This window comes from Bufo gargarizans, unplaced genomic scaffold (assembly GCF_014858855.1).
Source record: "Bufo gargarizans isolate SCDJY-AF-19 unplaced genomic scaffold, ASM1485885v1 original_scaffold_1617_pilon, whole genome shotgun sequence".
Classification (NCBI taxonomy): Eukaryota; Metazoa; Chordata; class Amphibia; order Anura; family Bufonidae; genus Bufo; species Bufo gargarizans.
In genome coordinates, this window is record NW_025334436.1 from 225,930 (window position 1) to 248,077 (window position 22,148).

At 38.9% G+C, this 22,148-nt stretch overlaps 1 long non-coding RNA gene across 1 annotated transcript; it reads left to right on the forward strand.

The window, feature by feature from the left end:
- The first annotated feature begins 581 nt into the window (after nucleotides 1–581).
- Nucleotides 582–2,009, forward strand: LOC122923436. Its single transcript, XR_006387293.1, has 4 exons — nucleotides 582–691; nucleotides 790–881; nucleotides 972–1,055; nucleotides 1,196–2,009. It is a non-coding gene; the product is annotated as an uncharacterized LOC122923436 (long non-coding RNA).
- Nucleotides 2,010–22,148: the final 20,139 nt, after the last annotated feature.

The window sequence follows — 22,148 nt, forward strand, 5'->3', positions numbered from 1 at the left end:
GGACCTGGCTGGCATATCAGGGGGTTGACCTTGCTGGCATTAGTCGCATTATGAGGGGGGTGACCTTGCTGGCATATGAGGGGAGGGGACTGGCAAGGCAATATGAGGGGGGGACCTGGCTGGCATATGAGGGGGGGACCTTGCTGGCCTGGCATCAGTGGCATTATGAGGGGGGTGACCTTGATGGCATATGAGGGGGGGGAACTGGCATGGCAATATGAGGGGGGGAGACCTGGCTGGCATATGAGGGGGACCTTGCTGGCATTAGTGGCATTATGAGGGGGGTGACCTTGCTGGCATATGAGGGGGGGGGGACTGGCAAGGCAATATGAGGGGGGGGGACCTGGCTGGCATATGAGGGGGGGACCTTGCTGGCCTGGCATCAGTGGCATTATGAGAGGGGTGACCTTGCTGGCATATGAGGGGGGGGGAACTGGCATGGGAATATGAGGGGGTGGGACTGTCTGGCCTGGCATATTGGGGGGAAAGTGCTGGGCATATTGTGTGCTGTGTGTGGGGGGGGGGGGGGAGACTGCGAGATTCTTCTCGTCCTGTTACTTGGCTGCCTGAGATCTTGACAGCTTCTACTTTTTTCAGTGTCACAAGAGTAAGAGAACCGGAAGAGCCAAGAGACGCTCCAACCTCAGATTTGTCAACGTGGTCCCCTTTCTTACATTTGGCAAAGAGAAAGGTACTGGTTCCAATACCAATTCAGGGCTAGGTTCTTCTCACCCCGTGTTGCTTAGCTCACAAACAGTCAGTCACAACAGTGTTTCCTCTTTCTACCAGGTGTCACTGGCAAAACAAGACGGAGAAGCCAAGAGACTCGGTACAACAGCAGATTTGTCATTGTGGTTCCCCTACATTCGGAAACCAAAAAGGTACCAATCCAAATCCAATGCCAGAGTTATTGGCTGATGTTCTTCACACACTTGCTTGGATTATCTTGACAGTTTTTATTTTTTTTCTAGGTGGCGAAACAAGAGGAAGAAAACTGGAGAAGACTCACAAAGTACAAGCACAGATTTATTCACCTACATTTGTCAAGGAAACAGGTATTTGCGCCAATTCCTCTATTGCTCTAGGGCTATGCTCTTCCCCTCTCAACAGGTCTATCATGGATTGTAATGTCTTATTTGTGTTAATATGACACCATGAAATTAAATAGTTAATAATGTCATGTTGAACTTTCCAGTGTGCTGCAAAGTGAAGACCGGGTGAAGACGGACGCAGCTGCAGCGAGACAGACACTGAAATTGATTTATTGCCTAAAAACCATACTACCGGCACTGAGCAAGAAGAGGAACTCTGCAAAACCTGCAAAGTCAGAGGTCCTACGTCAGGTGGCAACACAACAAATTTATACCAGGACCTAAAACAGCACAGAGAAAAGTATGAAGAACGCAGGACACTGAAAGCCCAGAGCGGCCGCGGCTCTACAAAACAAAGAGCAAGCCGGAGCACCATTACCAAGTCACGCCATATGCCAAGTCTTCACAGCGACATAAAGAAATCACTGACGCCATAACCCAATGCTTGTCAAGAGACATGATGCCCATATACACTGTTAGCAAAGTGGGATTTCAGAAGCTGATCCACGCTCTGGACAAGAGGTATCTGCTGCCCTCACGAAACTACTTCTCTCAAACAGCGATCCCCCGAACTCTACAGCAAACGCCGTGATGCGGTTCAACAGTAAATGGCTGGGGTGAAATTCTTCTCCACCACTACGGACTTGTGGTCAAGCAGAACAACTGAACCATATATTAGTCTAACTGTTCACTTTGTCAATGAGGAGTTTCAACTGAAAAGCCGTTGCCTGCAAACATCCGATTTTCCTGATGACCACACAGGAGAGAACATAGCCTTGGGCTTGAAGGAGGTGTTGGCTGCATGGAACCTCTGTGAAGATCATCGGGTCGCTATCACAACAGACAACGGAACGAATATGGTCAAAGCTGTGGAGCTTAATCAGTGGACAAGATTTCAGTGCTTTGGGCATAGACTTCATCTGGTCATTGGCAAGTACATTTTTTGTCTTGTTTGTATTTCCTAATACTACTGTGTATGGAGGACTCAGGGCAGCAATTTATTCATTGGGTTTGGGGTAGCTGTACCGTCTATTTAACATTCTTAAATGTATGGTACAACTACACCCAAACTCTATGCCTAACTGCTGTCCTGAGAAGTTGAGAATAACTTTTTATGATGTTGTTGTGCTCCTATCTTTCACAGGAAATGCCATGAAGAATAGTGAGCATGCCCAATGTATTGGCAGGGCTACTGGGATATGCAGGAAGTTGGTGGACCACTTCTCCCATAGCTGGAAGAAGAGAGTGGCCTTGAGGGAGACACAAAGAGAACTCAACCTTCCAGAACCTGCTATGGTGACCGACTGCTCAACAAGATGGGGTTCCACTCAGAAAACTATAGCACGAGTCATAGAGCAGCAGAATGCTCTGTCCAAGATTCTGTCCACAGACCGTAAAGTGAGACACCTACTGCCCTCATGGCAGGACCTGGAGGTTTAGAATCTGTTAACAAGGCCCTCAGTCCACGGCAAGATTTCACAGATGCCCCATCGGGTGAACGTTATGTAAGCATTTCCTGTGCCGAGCCTGCTCTCAATCTCCTGAACCTCTGTGTTGGCTGAAGAGGACACCGACCCAACCAAGAATTCTACAGAACCTTAATGAGAAATAGGAAGTCACCCAAGACCTGTTAAACATGGCATCTTTTATGGACCCAGAACGCAGTACCTGTCAGCCGATGAGACCCAGAGCATCAAAGATTGAGTCACCGCAGAGTTCCTGGTGAGTGAAACCAGTCTGCTTCACTGGTTAGACATTTCATGTAACATATTTCTAAAACACTTCAGCAGCAGCGGCCTGAACCCCAGAGCACTGCAGCGCCGGAGGGGACAGTCATGTGCGAAACCCACCTGATGCAAAAAAAAACAAGAAGAAAAGTCTTGCAAGTTTTCTCCAGGAATCTACACGTGCAGCTCTGTCAGGCAGCACCACCTTGGATCCCATAGAACAGTTTAGAGAAGCAGTGGCTGCAGAACTCGACATTTAAATTTATAGGCCACTTATAGATCATGGAGAAGATCCTTTGAAATGGTGGAGGTTTCCCCAAATCACTTCCCTAGGCTATGCAAATTAGCACAAAATATCGGTGTATCCAAGCAACGAGAGGGCTTTTAGCAGCAGTGGTAATGTTGTATCTAATCATCGTTCCCGTCTGAAACCAGACAAGGTGGATATGCTGGTGTTTTTGTCAAATAACCTCTTAGTAGTGGTTGCCACTGCAAGTTTTTAGAAATAGGATTTGGGAAGAACTTCTAAAAAAGTTTGTGTGGATTTAGTAAGTCTGCAGGCCACGAGTGCAAGTGTTTCAGGGTGCAGGACCACAAACGTCTTCATTAAAGGGCTTCTCTTTACATGATGTCCCCAGGAAGGGATCGTTTTTAGGATGCTGGACAGATGTCCCGCAGGGTGCGCGCTGTCTGCGGGGGCTAGTCTGGTCACATGTCCGTCTCTTGGGGGCGTGTGGCCCTTGTGATCTCCCCACATCCACCGCACACCTATGCCTATGTATCAGTGCACTTCTTGTGAGGATTAGTTTTCTTTTTAGAAATGGTACTTTTATATGTTTTTGTCTCTATACCGTATTTTAGGTCACTTTTTTGCTTTAGACGTGCGCTGCGTGGGACGAGGGACGCTGCTGGTACTCCCGCCGGCGTCGCTCGTCTCGCCCATCGCCCGCCTGGGTATAGGACAAGGTATATCATACAGATATTATTTGTTTAATCTTCTTTATTTTTCACTTTTAAAAAAAATACAAAGTTGCATCAAGTAGAGGATTACAAAAGCCTTAATTCTTCTCAATCTCTGATATAACTGTCCCACCAAAAAGCAGATATATAATACAAATACAACATCAGCTTTTCGGTGGGACAGTAATATCAGAGATTGAGAAGAATTAAGGCTTTTGTAATCCTCCACTTGATGCAACAGCCTTGGCACATAACTTTTAGAAAACCATTGGAAGATAATGTTGTGCTGCTGCTGCTGCTGCGGACTGTGGTGTTCTTTAAAAAGTTCAGTGTTTGGAAACTCTTATTTTGCTGAACACACGTTCTTCTATCTGTTCTGTGCAGCGCTATTAAGAAAATGGCAAGTTTTGTATTTTGTACTAATTTGCACTAAATTTGCAGTAATGCAAATGTTATTTAATTTAGTAAAAGATGTTTTATTTTGAAAAACACTGTGCGTTTCAGTTCTTGGGTTGAGCATAACTACATTTCAGCATTACCAGTAATTTGTGTGCGATTTTGCCTTGAAATTCCAAGCAGATAGACAATTCCCTTAAAATATTGCATCGCATATCGTTATCGCAATTTTTAGGGCCCTAATCGCAATATATCGTGCAGCCCTAGTCAGAATACTTTAAATGTTGTAAACTCCTCTCAGATAGGATGTGGTCAATAACCTGAGAAAGGGTAGAGGCAGCGCAACTGGTGCAACTTGGACTTTATTGACAAAGGGAGACCTTGCAGGTGGTGGTGCAGGAACCAACAAGAAACAGACAAAACAGGGGCCAATCCCAATTTTTTTTTTTACCCTCCTTGGCTGTTAGGGCTCCTAGCTTCTACTTCTGGTTAGGAGAGATGCAGATTATGGAGAAGAACTCATCCTCCTCCTCTGCCAGACCAATAAGAGGATCTTCTGGAGGTAAAACTGTAGCTGAAGATGTAGCAGCAAGTCTGTAGCTCGTGGGCTGGAGTGTTGGTGACCACCAGTGTCCACAGGCGGAATTGCAGATGGCTGATGCACACAGGATGAGCGCTCCCTAGATGTTATGGGCAGAGAAGAGGAGTGGAGAAGCTCTGGATCCAGTGGTGGTGGCAGATAGTCTTCATGGGGTGGCCTGGTGCTGTGCACCTTCCAGTAGAAAGCCTGTTGATCTGGCGATAACTTCCAGGAAAGCACATAGGTAGCCCCAGTATTCATGTTGACCAGGCCAGCAACCGCCAAGGGCTCTGACAACCCCGCAACCTAAAACGCTAAGCTGTGGGGGCTGTAAGGCGTGTACCGGGGTGGGCTCCCCAGGATACAGCGAAGTCACGAACGAGGAAAGCAACTCTGACACCAGCTTTTGCAAAAATGGAATTTTACTAACACGTGATAATAAACACAACCACAAAAGCTGAGAACATAAAATAAGTTTACATACACAGTACAATATCAAACTGTGTAAAGTACTTGACACGGAAGAGAACAGCATACTATATATATATATATACTACAGAGGACAGTATACTGTATATATATATATATATATACTACAGAGGACAGTATACTGTATATATATATACTACAGAGGACAGTATAATGTATATATACTACAGAGGACAGTATACTGTATATACACTACAGAGGACAGTATACTGTATATATATATACTACAGAGGACAGTATACTGTATATATATATATGTACACTACAGAGGACAGTATACTGTATATATATACTACAGAGGATAGTATACTGTATATATACTACAGGGGACAGTATACTGTATATACACTACAGAGGATAGTATACTGTATATATACACTACAGAGGACAGTATACTGTATATATACTACAGAGGACAGTATACTGTATATATATATATATATACTACAGAGGACAGTATACTGTATATATATACTACAGAGGACAGTATACTGTATATATATACTACAGAGGACAGTATACTGTATATATATGTACACTACAGAGGACAGTATACTGTATATATATATATACTACAGAGGACAGTATACTGTATATATATATACTACAGAGGACAGTATACTGTATATATACTACAGAGGACAGTATACTGTATATACACTACAGAGGACAGTATACTGTATATATATATACTACAGAGGACAGTATACTGTATATATATATGTACACTACAGAGGACAGTATACTGTATATATATATATACTACAGAGGACAGTATACTGTATATATATATACTACAGAGGACAGTATACTGTATATATACTACAGAGGACAGTATACTGTATATACACTACAGAGGACAGTATACTGTATATATATATACTACAGAGGACAGTATACTGTATATATATATGTACACTACAGAGGACAGTATACTGTATATATATACTACAGAGGATAGTATACTGTATATATATACTACAGGGGACAGTATACTGTATATACACTACAGAGGATAGTATACTGTATATATACACTACAGAGGACAGTATACTGTATATATACTACAGAGGACAGTATACTGTATATATATATATATATATACTACAGAGGACAGTATACTGTATATATATACTACAGAGGACAGTATACTGTATATATATATACTACAGAGGACAGTATACTGTATATATATATGTACACTACAGAGGACAGTATACTGTATATATACTACAGAGGACAGTATACTGTATATATATATGTACACTACAGAGGACAGTATACTGTATATATATACTACAGAGGACAGTATACTGTATATATATACTACAGGGGACAGTGTACTGTATATATACTACAGAGGACAGTATACTGTATATATATACTACAGAGGACAGTATACTGTATATATACACTACAGAGGACAGTATACTGTATATTTACTACAGAGGACAGTATACTGTATATATACTACAGAGGACAGTATACTGTATATATACTACAGAGGACAGTATACTGTAATAATACTACAGAGGACAGTATACTCTAATAATACTACAGAGGACAGTATACTGTATATATATACTACAGAGGACAGTATACTCTATATATACTACAGAGGACAGTATACTGTATATATATACTACAGAGGACAGTATACTGTGTATATATATATATATACATATATATACTACAGAGGACAGTATATTGTATATATATACTACAGAGGACAGTATACTGTATATATATACTACAGAGGACAGTATACTGTATATATACTACAGAGGACAGTATACTGTATATATATATACTACAGAGGACAGTATACTGTATATATATATATATACTACAGAGGACAGTATACTGTATATATATATACTACAGAGGACAGTATACTGTATATATACTACAGAGGACAGTATACTGTATATACACTACAGAGGACAGTATACTGTATATATATATACTACAGAGGACAGTATACTGTATATATATATGTACACTACAGAGGACAGTATACTGTATATATATACTACAGAGGATAGTATACTGTATATATATACTACAGGGGACAGTATACTGTATATACACTACAGAGGATAGAATACTGTATATATACACTACAGAGGACAGTATACTGTATATATATATACTACAGAGGACAGTATACTGTATATATATATGTACACTACAGAGGACAGTATACTGTATATATATACTACAGAGGATAGTATACTGTATATATATACTACAGGGGACAGTATACTGTATATACACTACAGAGGATAGTATACTGTATATATACACTACAGAGGACAGTATACTGTATATATACTACAGAGGACAGTATACTGTATATATATATATATATATATACTACAGAGGACAGTATACTGTATATATATACTACAGAGGACAGTATACTGTATATATATATACTACAGAGGACAGTATACTGTATATATATATGTACACTACAGAGGACAGTATACTGTATATATACTACAGAGGACAGTATACTGTATATATATATATGTACACTACAGAGGACAGTATACTGTATATATATACTACAGAGGACAGTATACTGTATATATATACTACAGGGGACAGTGGACTGTATATATACTACAGAGGACAGTATACTGTATATATATACTACAGAGGACAGTATACTGTATATTTACTACAGAGGACAGTATACTGTATATTTACTACAGAGGACAGTATACTGTATATATATACTACAGAGGACAGTATACTGTATATATACTACAGAGGACAGTATACTGTAATAATACTACAGAGGACAGTATACTCTAATAATACTACAGAGGACAGTATACTGTATATATATACTACAGAGGACAGTATACTCTATATATACTACAGAGGACAGTATACTGTATATATATACTACAGAGGACAGTATACTGTGTATATATATATACATATATATACTACAGAGGACAGTATATTGTATATATATACTACAGAGGACAGTATACTGTATATATACTACAGAGGACAGTATACTGTATATATATACTACAGAGGACAGTATACTGTATATATATACTACAGAGGACAGTATACTGTGTATATATATATATACATATATATACTACAGAGGACAGTATACTGTATATATATATACTACAGAGGACAGTATACTGTATATATATACTACAGAGGACAGTATACTGTATATATACTACAGAGGACAGTATACTGTATATATATACTACAGAGGACAGTATACTGTATATATACTACAGAGGACAGTATACTGTATATATATATACTACAGAGGACAGTATACTGTATATATATATATATATACTAGAGGACAGTATACTGTATATATACACTACAGAGGACAGTATACTGTATATATACTACAGAGGACAGTATACTGTATATATACTACAGAGGACAGTATACTGTATATATATATATATATATATATATATACTACAGAGGACAGTATACTGTATATATACTACAGAGGACAGTATACTGTATATATATACTACAGAGGACAGTATACTGTATATATACACTACAGAGGACAGTATACTGTATATATACTACAGAGGACAGTATACTGTATATATATACTACAGAGGACAGTATACTGTATATATATACTACAGAGGACAGTATACTGTATATATACTACAGAGGACAGTATACTGTAATTATACTACAGAGGACAGTATACTCTATATACTACAGAGGACAGTATACTGTATATATATACTACAGAGGACAGTATACTCTATATATACTACAGAGGACAGTATACTGTATATATATACTACAGAGGACAGTATACTGTGTATATATATATATATATACATATATATACTACAGAGGACAGTATACTGTATATATACTACAGAGGACAGTATACTGTATATATACTACAGAGGACAGTATACTGTATATATATACTACAGAGGACAGTATACTGTATATATACTACAGAGGACAGTATACTGTATATATATATATACTACAGAGGACAGTATACTGTATATATATATATATATATACTACAGAGGACAGTATATATATACTACAGAGGACAGTATACTGTATATATATATATATATATATATATATACTACAGAGGACAGTATACTGTGTATATATATATATATATATATATATACTAGAGGACAGTATACTGTATATATACACTACAGAGGACAGTATACTGTATATATACTACAGAGGACAGTATACTGTATATATATACTACAGAGGACAGTATACTGTATATATACACTACAGAGGACAGTATACTGTATATATACTACAGAGGACAGTATACTGTATATATATATATATATATATACTACAGAGGACAGTATACTGTGTATATATATATATATATATATATATATATATACTACAGAGGACAGTACACTGTATATCTACTACAGAGGACAGTATACTGTATATATATACTGCAGAGGACAGTATACTGTATATATATACTACAGAGGACAGTATACTGTATATATATACTACAGAGGACAGTATACTGTATATATACACTACAGAGGACAGTGTACTGTATATATATACTACAGAGGGCAGTATACTGTATATATACTACAGAGGACAGTATACTGTATATATATACTACAGAGGACAGTATACTGTATATATACTACATAGGACAGTATACTGTATATATACTACAGAGGACAGTATACTGTATATATATACTACAGAGGACAGTGTACTGTATATATATACTACAGAGGGCAGTATACTGTATATATACTACAGAGGACAGTATACTGTATATATATACTACAGAGGACAGTATACTGTATATATACTACATAGGACAGTATACTGTATATATACACTACAGAGGACAGTATACTGTATATATATACTACAGAGGACAGTATACTGTATATATATACTACAGAGGGCAGTATACTGTATATATACACTACAGAGGACAGTATACTGTATATATATACTACAGAGGACAGTATACTGTATATATACTACAGAGGACAGTATACTGTATATATACACTACAGAGGACAGTGTACTGTATATATATACTACAGAGGGCAGTATACTGTATATATACTACAGAGGACAGTATACTGTATATATATACTACAGAGGACAGTATACTGTATATATACTACATAGGACAGTATACTGTATATATACACTACAGAGGACAGTATACTGTATATACAGACGTGGACAAAATTGTTGGTACCCTTTGGTCAATGAAAGAAAAAGTCACAATGGTCACAGAAATAACTTTAATCTGACAAAAGTAATAATAAATTAAAATTCTATAAATGTTAACCAATGAAAGTCAGACATTGTTTTTCAACCATGCTTCAACAGAATTATGTAAAAAAATAAACTCATGAAACAGGCATGGACAAAAATGATGGTACCCCTAACTTAATATTTTGTTGCGCAACCTTTTGAGGCAATCACTGCAATCAAACGCTTCCTGTAACTGTCAATGAGACATCTGCACCTCTCAGCAGGTATTTTGGCCCACTCCTCATGAGCAAACTGCTCCAGTTGTGTCCGGTTTGAAGGGTGCCTTTTCCAGACTGCATGTTTCAGCTCCTTCCAAAGATGCTCAATAGGATTGAGGTCAGGGCTCATAGAAGGCCACTTTAGAATAGTCCAATTTTTTCCTCTTAGCCATTCTTGGGTGTTTTTAGCGGTGTGTTTTGGGTCATTGTCCTGTTGCAAGACCCATGACCTGCGACTGAGACCAAGCTTTCTGACACTGGCTAGTACATTTCTCTCTAGAATTCCTTGATAGTCTTGAGATTTCATTGTACCCTGCACAGATTCAAGACACCCTGTGCCAGACGCAGCAAAGCAGCCCCAGAACATAACAGAGCCTCCTCCATGTTTCACAGTAGGGACAGTGTTCTTTTCTTGATATGCTTCATTTTTTCGTCTGTGAACATACAGCTGATGTGCCTTGGCAAAAACTTCGATTTTTGTCTCATCTGTCCACAGGACATTCTCCCAGAAGCTTTGTGGCTTGTCAACATGTAGTTTGGCATATTCCAGTCTTGCTTTTTTATGATTCGTTTTCAACAATGGTGTCCTCCTTGGTCGTCTCCCATGTAGTCCACTTTGGCTCAAACAACGACGGATGGTGCGATCTGACACTGATGTTCCTTGAGCATGAAGTTCACCTTGAATCTCTTTAGAAGTCTTTCTAGGCTCTTTTGTTACCATTCGGATTATCCGTCTCTTAGATTTGTCATCAATTTTCCTCCTGCGGCCACGTCCAGGGAGGTTGGCTACAGTCCCATGGATCTTAAACTTATGAATAATATGTGCAACTGTACTCACAGGAACATCTAGTTGCTTGGAGATGGTCTTATAGCCTTTACCTTTAACATGCTTGTCTATAATTTTCTTTCTGATCTCTTGAGACAGCTCTTTCCTTTGCTTCCTCTGGTCCATGTCGAGTGTGGTACACACCATATCACCAAACAACACAGTGATTACCTGGAGCCATATATATAGGCCCAATGGCTGATTACAAGGTTGTAGACACCTGTGATGCTAATTAGTGGACACACCTTGAATTAACATGTCCCTTTGGTCACATTATGTTCTGTGTTTTCTAGGGGTACCATCATTTTTGTCCATGCCTGTTTCATGAGTTTATTTTTTTACATAATTCTGTTGAAGCATGGTTGAAAAACAATGTCTGACTTTCATTGGTTAACATTTATAGAATTTTAATTTATTATTACTTTTGTCAGATTAAAGTTATTTCTGTGACCATTGTGACTTTTTCTTTCATTGACCAAAGGGTACCAACAATTTTGTCCACGTCTGTATATACTACAGAGGACAGTATACTGTATATATATACTACAGAGGGCAGTATACTGTATATATACTACAGAGGACAGTATACTGTATATATATACTACAGAGGACAGTGTACTGTATATATACACTACAGAGGACAGTATACTGTATATATACTACAGAGGACAGTATACTGTATATATATACTACAGAGGACAGTATACTGTATATATACACTACAGAGGACAGTATACTGTATATATACTACAGAGGACAGTATACTGTATATATACACTACAGAGGACAGTATACTGTATATATACTACAGAGGACAGTATACTGTATATATATACTACAGAGGACAGTATACTGTATATATATACTACAGAGGACAGTATACTGTATATATACTTCAGAGGACAGTATACTGTAATTATACTACAGAGGACAGTATACTCTATATATACTACAGAGGACAGTATACTGTATATATATACTACAGAGGACAGTATACTCTATATATACTACAGAGGACAGTATACTGTATATATATACTACAGAGGACAGTATACTGTGTATATATATATATATATACATATATATACTACAGAGGACAGTATACTGTATATATACTACAGAGGACAGTATACTGTATATATACTACAGAGGACAGTATACTGTATATATATACTACAGAGGACAGTATACTGTATATATACTACAGAGGACAGTATACTGTATATATACTACAGAGGACAGTATACTGTATATACACTACAGAGGACAGTATACTGTATATATATACTACAGAGTACAGTATACTGTATATATATATATATATATATATATGTATAGTATAAAAATCTACCGGCAGCACCACCTATGAAACAAAAAGCGGGTGCAAAGTCCAAGTACGGTAACTGGAGCTTACCCACTAGTAGACAATGGAAAAAATCGGACAGCACTCCAGACGGTATCTTCGGTAAAGCAAGTAATGTTTAATCACCTACATGAGCCTTTCTCAAGCAATGACAAAAAGTGCAAAGCAAACATATATCTGTGAGCCAATTAAATCAATTGTATAACTATATAATTGATACTTGATAAATAACAGTATAAAGAGATATAAATACAATTACAAAATAGTCATCCTGGTGATCATTATTAGAGTGACAAGTGCTAACAGTGCATAAAGCGCATGATAAAGCTGACAGTCTTATATTACAGTCTACAATCCATAAACATTGTCAGCTGTTCATAATTCATCCATGATTATTCTTAAAACATTAATCGTGCACATATGTGACGGGGGTATGTTGATGAAGGTATACCTGAGAAAGTGATGCGGCCCACATATACTATCGCGCCGTTCAGCGCGTCTCTCTGGTGTAAGTGCGCATGTCCCAGTCGCATATACTATGTCAGAGCGGCACCACGTTTGTTAGAGATGTCGCTCCTGAGTGGCGTCACAGGCGCATAACAATTGCTTCTACCGCGCCATGTATGCTACCGTTAGAGTGGGGAAGCGCATGCGCAATTCCACCATTGATGCCTATAGCCACCATGATACTAAAGGGAATGCAGCCAGTATATATTTTTTATTTACTGCATTTGCTGCTGTCTATTAGCTGAGTTCCGTGATCGGTCACAGTGGGTAAATTCCACCGAATCGCAGCCAAGAGGAGGGTCCCCACTTTTCCAAGATGGGAAACTCTCCTCTATATGTGACCCCGATGCTGCCAGCACGCTAGTGCCATCAGCACCATCGGTCAACTGTTTGCTGCAGCTCATGACCTAGAGGGTTCTCCTCTAATGATAAATCAGAACAAGAGAGCTAAAATTTAGGCAGTCAGCACAATACCTGCATATTCCAAATTACTCCTTTTATTATGCCATCGGGACAATAACACCACTCCACAGGAAAAAAAACCAAACAAATACTTAGTGGGATCCTCATCCACCTTCTAGGTTCATCATTATTCTTTCGTGTCTTCCCCCGGAATTCCAGTGCGTCTGAAATGATACACAATGTTAGTGATGCAAGTGACACCCAAAATTTATAATAACCTTGTTTTACACGTTTCTATTGTATTTTTATTATTGTTTTTTATAAAGTTTTTTTTTTATAAAGTTTACATTTTTTATATGAAATATTTTTGTCAATGAACATGTCCTAAGCAGGAGGAAATATTTGAACACATCTGAAGCAGCACATCAGAGGGCACCCCTCCCACCTCACACTCCGAATCCATATCTGTAATCAATATTCAGGCCATTGGGTTGTAAACTGTTTAAAGTCCGAATCCAAAATGATTCTCTCTTTTTAAGTAACAATACACGATCACCCCCCCTGCGAGGCATTGGTATCTGGTCAATGATCCAGCATCTCAAGTCCTTTTCGTTGTGTTTTTTAAGTGAAAAATGTCTTGGCACCGGAAGATCAGTGCGACCCTTTCTGATGGTAAACCTGTGGTTATTGCAAGAAGAAGTCACTACATTGATGGTGGATTTGGCACAGGCAGAACAACAGTTGCGCACACTTATTACTGAGGAGGAATATGCACAGTATAACAATACACTACAACTACAGTTACAACAGTTGCAGACTGACCTCGAGGATGGCAAAAGGGTTAAATGGGCCCGCGATCTGGAGGATTACAAAAAAGGAGACATATATAATTGGCAAACGGGTAACCTGGGATACAACAACCCAAGGGATTACAAAAAATCAAGAAAAAACGTACAGCCACAGAAAGAAGCAGCAGAGCCTTTTTTAGGGCAAAAAACGGACATGGATCTGACAAAAGGAGACGCACCAGGAGAGGCGGCTGCCGATACCGACGTGGTGAAAAAAACTCGCAATGTAAAAACACGGACTCAATACTCCAAAGTGAAGAAGTAGCTGTCATCAATCTGTCTTCCAAAATTTTAACCCCTGCACAGTTAACGGTTTTGTCAAAAGGTCTATCCTTCTGCCCCAACTCACAGGTAAATTGGTTAGATTTGGAGTCTGATTTGAATAATTTTTTTCGTTCTTTGAAACTCAAGGTTTGGTTCCATGGAACCAGTGGGGAGCAGATGAGAAAAGAGAGTGAGTTTTCATGTCACATGTTCAATTTATTTAATGAGAGTTCTTTCACTCCAATACTCAATGAGCCTGCTATAGATGCCTATGCCTCGGCTGTCAAATCTGAGATTGAGACACTGAGGTTGCTCCCGCGGTCTGAGAGCTTCAGATTCCCTAATCTCACTGCAGCGGAAGCTTACGCACTTACTGAATTGAAAAGGGACAAAGAGCTAACAGTAAAACCCGCCGATAAAGGCGGCGCGGTCGTAGTAATGGATACGGCCAAATATATCCAATAGATTTTAAGGCAATTAGGAGACACTAAGGTGTACAGTATGGTATCCCATGATCCTAAATTTCAGATTGTACGATTAATTGAACAATGTGTCTCTGATGCCCTGACTGCAGGGATTATAGATAAAAAATTGTCTGAATATTTGATTGTTCCTCATCCTATCACCCCGGTAATTTATGTATTGCCCAAGGTCCACAAAACAATGGACCATTGTTTCGGGGACTGATTAAATATTTGGCCACGTCGCAATCTTTTTAGACAAGGTTCTGCGTGACTTCTCTACTGGAGGACAATCGTATATCAGGGACACATCCGACTTTCTGATAAAGTTAAAGGAGACCAATTTGACAGATACAGAGTCCATCACTTTAGTGTCTTTTGATGTGGTATCTCTATATACTTCGATTGAACATCATAAGGGCATCACTGCAGTTCGGAGCATGCTTGAGATGTCCTCATTGATGCCTGAACCTAGCTCGTTCATCATCAGTCTCCTCACTATTGTCCTTGAATTAAACTATTTTCTTTTCCAGGACACTTACTATGTACAAAAACGAGGCGTGGCAATGGGGTCCAACGTGGCCCCCACATATGCCAACATTTATATGCGCCAATTTGAGGAAGATGTCGTCTATGGCTCCCACCACGCCCAATATATTAAGGGGTGGTGGAGATGCATAGACGACATCTTCTTCATTTGGACTGGAACCGTACAACAGTTACATGACTTCCATCGACATCTAAACAGTGTAGATGACGAACTGCAATTTACCGTTACCTATTCGGATGTTTCTGTCCAATTCTTGGATACTAATGTTCTTGTTTCCAATGGTTCTTTGAGTACGCAACTTTACACAAAACCTACGGACAGAAACATGACGTTACGGTACGAGAGTTGCCACCCTCGCAGTATGGTGAAACATCTGCCATACTCGCAGTTTTTGAGGGCAAAAAGGATAGTTACTGACAGGACCTCTTTGGACAAAACCATCGAAGAGATGACCTTTAAATTTAAGCAACGGGGGTACCCTAGTAAACTACTTGAGATGCAGAAAGACAGAGTACTAGCTTTGGATAGAGACTCCCTGCTACAGACTAGTGGTAAAAACAAGAAGACTGATAAGAGGGTTACATTTCTATCCACTTACTCCGAGTATAGTAATGACATCAATAAAATACTGAAACGACATTGGTCGGTATTAAGTGGATGCAAAAAAGCTGTGCCCGAGTTTAAGACACCACCCTTATGTGCATACCGGAGATGCAAAAACATCAGAGACCAATTAGTGAGGGCGGATGTTGGACCCAAAAATGTCATCAGACAAACTACATTGGCACCATCAGGCACTGGGTGTTTCCCGTGCCTGCATTGTGTCAATTGTCGCTTCATATGCAGATCCAGGGCTTTTACACATCCCAATACAGGCAGTGTGCATCCTATTAAATTCCACCTTTCTTGTGACTCTACTTTTGTAGTGTATGTCCTCTCCTGCCCCTGCCAGGTATTATATGTAGGGGAAACCTCCACTGATTTAAAAACCAGACTCAATAACCACAGGTTTACCATCAGAAAGGGTCGCACTGATCTTCCGGTGCCAAGACATTTTTCACTTAAAAAACACAACGAAAAGGACTTGAGATGCTGGATCATTGACCAGATACCAATGCCTCGCAGGGGGGGTGATCGTGTATTGTTACTTAAAAAGAGAGAATCATTTTGGATTCGGACTTTAAACAGTTTACAACCCAATGGCCTGAATATTGATTACAGATATGGATTCGGAGTGTGAGGTGGGAGGGGTGCCCTCTGATGTGCTGCTTCTGATGTGTTCAAATATTTCCTCCTGCTTAGGACATGTTCATTGACAAAAATATTTCATATAAAAAATGTAAACTTTATAAAAAAAAACTTTATAAAAAACAATAATAAAAATACAATAGAAACGTGTAAAACAAGGTTATTATAAATTTTGGGTGTCACTTGCATCACTAACATTGTGTATCATTTCAGACGCACTGGAATTCCGGGGGAAGACACGAAAGAATAATGATGAACCTAGAAGGTGGATGAGGATCCCACTAAGTATTTGTTTGGTTGTTTTTCCTGTGGAGTGGTGTTATTGTCCCGATGGCATATTAAAAGGAGTAATTTGGAATATGCAGGTATTGTGCTGACTGCCTAAATTTTAGCTCTCTTGTTCTGATTTATCATTAGAGGAGAACCCTCTAGGTCATGAGCTGCAGCAAACAGTTGACCGATGGTGCTGATGGCACTAGCGTGCTGGCAGCATCGGGGTCACATATAGAGGAGAGTTTCCCATCTTGGAAAAGTGGGGACCCTCCTCTTGGCTGCGATTCGGTGGAATTTACCCACTGTGACCGATCACGGAACTCAGCTAATAGACAGCAGCAAATGCAGTAAATAAAAAATATATACTGGCTGCATTCCCTTTAGTATCATGGTGGCTATAGGCATCAATGGTGGAATTGCGCATGCGCTTCCCCACTCTAACGGTAGCATACATGGCGCGGTAGAAGCAATTGTTATGCGCCTGTGACGCCACTCAGGAGCGACATCTCTAACAAACGTGGTGCCGCTCTGACATAGTATATGCGACTGGGACATGCGCACTTACACCAGAGAGACACGCTGAACGGCGCGATAGTATATGTGGGCCGCATCACTTTCTCAGGTATACCTTCATCAACATACCCCCGTCACATATGTGCACGATTAATGTTTTAAGAATAATCATGGATGAATTATGAACAGCTGACAATGTTTATGGATTGTAGACTGTAATATAAGACTGTCAGCTTTATCATGCACTTTATGCACTGTTCGCACTTGTCACTCTAATAATGATCACCAGGATGACTATTTTGTAATTGTATTTATATCTCTTTATACTGTTATTTATCAAGTATCAATTATATAGTTATACAATTGATTTAATTGGCTCACAGATATATGTTTGCTTTGCACTTTTTGTCATTGCTTGAGAAAGGCTCATGTAGAGCCGAAACGTTGCTTTTTTGCTGCCACCACATGGGTGATTAAACATTACTTGCTTTACCGAAGATACCGTCTGGTGTGCTGTCCGATTTTTTCCATTATATATATATATCCATGGAAAGGGTCAGGCAGCACTCCCTCAAGTGCAGATATAGCTGTGTGGGTGCCCGCGGTGGTCCCTCGATATGGGACAAATTCAGTAGAGAAAGAAAATCCGCAGCACTCCTTCAAGTAAAAAAGTGTAATTTATTCACACATGTCAGACAACGTTTCGGTCCTCTCACAGGACTTGAAAAAGGTCCTGTGAGAGGACCGAAACGTTGTCTGACATGTGTGAATAAATTAATCTTTTTTACTTGAAGGAGTGCTGCGGATTTTCTTTCTCAATATATATATATAAATATATATATATATATATACTACAGAGGACAGTATACTGTATATATATACTACAGAGGACAGTATACTGTATATATATACTACAGAGGACAGTATACTGTATATATACTACAGAGGACAATATACTGTATATTACTACAGAGGACATTATACTGTATATATACTACAGAGGACAGTACACTGTATATATACTACAGAGGACAGTATACTGTATATACACTACAGAGGACAGTATACTGTATATATACTACAGAGGACAGTATACTGTGTATATACTACAGAGGACAGTATACTGTATATATATACTACAGAGGACAGTATACTGTATATATACTACAGAGGACAGTATACTGTATATACACTACAGAGGACAGTATACTGTATATATACACTACAGAGAACAGTATACTGTATATATACTACAGAGGACAGTATACTGTATATATATACTACAGAGGACAGTATACTGTATATACACTACAGAGGACAGTATACTGTATATATACACTACAGAGAACAGTATACTGTATATATACTACAGAGGACAGTATACTGTATATATACTACAGAGGAGAGTATACTGTATATATATATATATATATATATACTACAGAGGACAGTATACTGTGTATATACACTACAGAGGACAGTATACTGTATATACACTACAGAGCACAGTATACTGTATATATACTACAGAGGACAGTATACTGTATATATATACTACAGAGGACAGTATACTGTATATATATATATACTACAGAGGACAGTATACTGTATATATATATACTACAGAGGACAGTATACTGTATATATATATATATACTACAGAGTACAGTATACTGTATATACACTACAGAGGACAGTATACTGTATATATACTACAGAGGACAGTATACTGTATATATATACTACAGAGGACAGTATACTATATATATACTACAAAGGACAGTATACTGTATATATACACTACAGATGACAGTATACTGTGTATATATATATATATATATATATATATATATATACTACAGAGGACAGTATACTGTATATACACTACAGAGAACAGTATACTGTATATATACACTACAGAGAACAGTATACTGTATATATACTACAGAGGACAGTATACTGTATATATACACTACAGAGGACAGTACACTGTATATATACTACAGAGGACAGTATACTGTACATATACTACAGAGGACAGTATACTGTATATATATACTACAGAGGACAGTATACTGTATATATACTACAGAGGACAGTATACTGTATATACACTACAGAGGACAGTATACTGTATATATACACTACAGAGAACAGTATACTGTATATATACTACAGAGGACAGTATACTGTATATATATACTACAGAGGACAGTATACTGTATATACACTACAGAGGACAGTATACTGTATATATACACTACAGAGAACAGTATACTGTATATATACTACAGAGGACAGTATACTGTATATATACACTACAGAGGACAGTACACTGTATATATACTACAGAGGACAGTATACTGTACATATACTACAGAGGACAGTATACTGTATATATATATATACTACAGAGGACAGTATACTGTATATATACACTACAGAGGACAGTATACTGTATATACACTACAGAGGACAGTATACTGTATATATACACTACAGAGAACAGTATACTGTATATATACTACAGAGGACAGTATACTGTACATATACTACAGAGGACAGTATACTGTATATATACTACAGAGGACAGTATACTGTATATATACTACAGAAGACAGTATAATGTATACATATACTACAGAGGACAGTATACTGTTTATATATACAGTACAGACCAAAAGTTTGGACACACCTTCTCATTCAAAGAGTTTTCTTTATTTTCATGACTATGGAAATTGTAGATTCGCACTGAAGGCATCAAAACTATGAATTATCACATGTGGAATTATATACATAACAAAAAAGTGTGAAACAACTGAAAATATGTCATATTCTAGGTTCTTCACAGTAGCCACCTTTTGCTTTGATTACTGCTTTGCACACTCTTGGCAGTTCTCTTGATGAGCTTCAAGAGGTAGTCACCTGAAATGGTCTTCCAACAGTCTTGAAGGAGTTCCCAGAGATGCTTAGCGCTTGTTGGCCCTTTTGCCTTCACTCTGCGGTCCAGCTCACCCCAAACCATCTCGATTGGGTTCAGGTCTGGTGACTGTGGAGGCCAGGTCATCTGGCGCAGCACCCCATCACTCTCCTTCATGGTCAAATAGCCCTTACACAGCCTGGAGGTGTGTTTGGGGTCATTGTCCTGTTGAAAAATAAATGATGGTCCAACTAAACGCAAACCGGATGGAATAGCATGCCGCTGCAAGATGCTGTGGTAGCCATGCTGGTTCAGTATGCCTTCAATTTTGAATAAATCCCAACAGTGTCAGCAGCAAAGCCCCCCCACACCATCACACCTCCTCCTCCATGCTTCACGGTGGGAACCAGGCATGTAGAGTCCATCCGTTCACCTTTTCTGCGTCGCACAAAGACACGGTGGTTGGAACCAAAGATCTCAAATTTGGACTCATCAGACCAAAGCACAGATTTCCACTGGTCTAATGTCCATTCCTTGTGTTCTTTAGCCCAAACAAGTCTCTTCTGCTTGTTGCCTGTCCTTAGCAGTGGTTTCCTAGCAGATCTTCTACCATGAAGGCCTGATTCACACAGTCTCCTCCTAACAGTTGTCCTAGAGATGTGTCTGCTGCTAGGACTCTGGGTGGCATTGACCTGGTCTCTAATCTGAGCTGCTGTTAACCTGCGATTTCTGAGGCTGGTGACTCGGATGAACTTCTCCTCCGCAGCAGAGGTGACTCTTGGTCTTCCTTTCCTGGGGCGGTCCACATGTGAGCCAGTTTCTTTGTAGCGCTTGATGGTTTTTGTGACTGCTCTTGGGGACACTTTCAAAGTTTTCCCAATTTTTCGGACTGACTGACCTTCATGTCTTAAAGTAATGATGGCCGCTCGTTTTTCTTTACTTAGCTGCTTTTTTCTTGCCATAATACAAATTCTAACTGTCTATTCAGTAGGACTATCAGCTGTGTATCCACCTGACTTCTCCACAACGCAACTGATGGTCCCAACCCCATTTATAAGGCAAGAAATCCCACTTATTACACCTGACAGGGCACACCTGTGAAGTGAAGACCATTTCAGGTGACTACGAAGCTCATCAAGAGAATGCCAAGAGTGTGCAAAGCAGTAATCAAAGCAAAAGGCGGCTACTGTGAA